The following is a 3,387-nucleotide window of genomic DNA, read 5'->3' as shown; positions in this document are numbered from 1 at the left end:
ATATACATATATATATATATATATAGATATAGATAGATAGATAGATAGATAGATAGATAGATAGATAGATATATGGATTTTATTTCATCTATAAATTTTGTGATTGGACATGTGAGATAATTGACTGAATGCACAAAGGAAACAATGAGTATTATTGTAAAAAAAAAAAAAAAAAAAAAAATGTTTCGCACTAATGTTCAAAGCAAAGTTAGATTCAACGAAAATTCAAGGGCTTGTTGTCATTTATGCAACATGACATGTAGAACACACCTCACCTCGACTCAAGTCATGAACAATGAACATTATAAATAATGTGCAACACATTTTTTATTCTTTCTTTCTTTTTAATTTATTTATCTATTTTTTGCAATAGCTAATCAGTGTAGCTATTGGGATCCACCTGAGAAGATGATGCTATGTGAAACGGGATGCAAAAATAAAATGCAGGACTGGAGGCATTTATCAAGATGAATGTGCTTTTATGTATTTTATCAGAAACTAAAGCAGCTCAGTTTGCTGAGGCTTGTAAACAATGATGAGAAGTGAGATAGAAGTTATGTTTGTTTGAGACCAACATTTTTTGTCAATGACTGAATATACTAAAGTGTTTTACTAGAGGCAGGAAGGGAATTAGGGAAATGAAAGTCGTATAATCTAATGACAAATAAAAAAACTGATATTGGACGGGTGAAGCGTGACAAGAGAGATAAATCATTGTAGGTCAGGGAGTCAGGATGAAAGAAAAGGTGAGGTTTGTTAATATTGATAATTGTTCTCTTCAAAGGCTACACCTGCCAGCGCAGACATTATGTCCTTCTGAGACTAACTTCCTGACAGGAGAGGAACAAAGATATTTTTATTTAATCAAGATCTCCTTTCTGTTTTCAGCAAAGAAACTTTCGCCCTTTAATGAGATTTTCTTGAATATTAAAAGGAAAATGAAACTACGTGAATACTATGAGGGAACTTCCTTGAGCTCATATGTGGCAATAATTAAGTCCCTTGAGTGGTGCCGAGTGTGTGTGCATGTGCGCATACCGTAAGCACATGTTTAATAAAGCAATGTCAGTTGTTAACTATTTTTAATGAGTTTTTACACAGAACTCTTCATCTATTTTAAAATCCTAATTCAGCCTTCACTGTCTATCAGACAAACATTTCCTGATTTGCACGTGTGTGTATGTGTGTGTGTGTTGGTGTGTGTGTGCATCTGTCTGTGTGTGGTGCTAATTTTATGCAGAACTCACTTGCTTATTTGGAGCTCGCTGCAGCACCTGCAGTTAATGGGAATCAGTGATGTGCCGTCTCCCAGTCTGCAATGTGAGGAAAGTTTTTTTTTAAAAGTTAATTGCCATCACGAAAGTTAAAGATAACCATGAATTGAGCAGAGGATCCTTAACCAGAAATATTAAATCTGTCCGAGCAATGCCAGATCAGTGGTACGTTTTAGATCCAAAGCCAAAATAACTGTGGACAGTTTATCGATATGCAGCACACTTTCAAAATGAGAATAAAACCGGTCATGCATAGGCAATCCTGCCTTAATTGGAGTTTGGCACAAATTTAATGTGGCGCACATGGAAATGATCTGTGGACTTAATTATACAGATGAGGTCCAAATGCAGAGAAAACAGAATTTTTTTAACAGAGTCCTGGTGATGCGTTTGCTGGGGACAAAACTGTCGGTCATTTTGGCAGCAAAATTTATATTCATGGCAAATAATAAAATCAGCTCTTAAAATTCAGATAACAGTCAATATAGACATTACAGAGTAGAAACATAATGTCATTTTTACCTTAAAAAACAAAGTTATTTCAGGTGATTCGTAAGATTTTTTTTTCACCCAGTTTTGACAGTAGCTATTAATTTCCTGTATTTTTGATTTTTCTTATTTAATGCAGCAGTCTTTTGAACTTTTTAGATTAGAAATGGGAGGAACTGCACTTGAAAAAAATATTTTAGATATTTGATGCACCAGTTAAACCAAATCCAAATCCAGTCAAAATTGTCTTTTTTTTCTTTTAATTTGTTCTTTTTTTTTATTTTTGCTAAATATATTTTCATATTTCCCCTCCCTTCCAGGTGTCCGGAATTTGTGTACAAGTAGGAAAAATAAAGTAGCAGATTCCAGCCTAAACATCGCATGTCTGTGTTTGGACTTATCTGGAAATGTGGCAATGCTTCCATCATATCTACCAAACTGAGCAGCAGCTGCTGGGCCATGAATACAGACAAACGATGGTGTAGAACGCACAAACATGAGGAGACAGACTCAAACTGTTTTCCTACTACAAGTTAAGCTGACTTCAAGCTTACTACAAGTTAATCAAAATGTTTGGTTTTTTTGTTTGTTACATGCAGCTTTTTACCAAAGAAAATGTGTGTCATGTTATGATCAGATATCCCTAAATGCAACAAACCTGAGCTTTAATTTCAATTTGTGTAAATTCTAACACCCGACCCTAAGAAATAACAGGCAGAAATAATATGTACATATGTATAGTTGCCTACTGTCAGAACCGAGTTTTGATTAATACACAAGGTGTTTGTATTGTAGGGTTAAAGGATAATAAAGTATAACTATGCTTTTAGGTTAAATCTGTCATTTAAAAAGAAAACAAAACTGTCATTTACAACAGCAAGTCCAATCAAGTTGGGACATTTTGTAAAATGTAAATAAAAAGGGAATAAAATGATTTGCAAATCCAAGAAAATTATAAAGTTTATCAGTTTATGAATTAAGTTGTACAGGTTAAAAAGGATTTACATTTTCTGTTTTTATTTTACACAACGTCCCAACGTCATTGGAACGAAGGCTGAATATTAACTTTTAAAACAAAACTGAGTTGAAATAGGTCTGCACTGCAATACACAAAATGTATTTTCAGTTTTACACAACACTCGTATCTAAAAATGGGTTATGTTTAGGCAAGAAAACCACAGAATTAAGGCACTTTTCAAACAGTAAAGTAACAGTAAATAGAAAATAAAGACAGGTAATGGGAAAAAAAGAGGTTTGCTTACATGTCATACAAAAGTTTGGTCCATCTGTGGGCTGCTTAATAACCAGCCAATTTTCTTCAACACAAGTCCAATAAAGCCATCATATTTTATCTAAAATGGCATCATTATGTTTTTGGAGTGATGGAACAAAATCCTCTTTCATCTCAGATGAAAAGAAGTAAAAGCGAAGCTTGAAATAGGCAAGATCATTTCTATAACCTTGAGAAAATAATAGATTTTGAAGAGGAAGCTTCATTTTCTCAAAAGCAGTACACAAGTAGGACAAGATGCAGTTTTGTTTCGTTGCACCACATTAACACAACAATATTCAACTCTGCTGAAATTCTTTTAACAAGATGCACCAACCATTTGCTTGTCGACGA

Source organism: Telmatherina bonti (genome assembly GCF_933228915.1).
Source record: "Telmatherina bonti genome assembly, chromosome: 3".
NCBI classification, from domain to species: domain Eukaryota; kingdom Metazoa; phylum Chordata; class Actinopteri; order Atheriniformes; family Telmatherinidae; genus Telmatherina; species Telmatherina bonti.
The sequence above is the reverse complement of the archived record's forward strand: the minus strand, read 5'-3'. Positions refer to the sequence as shown.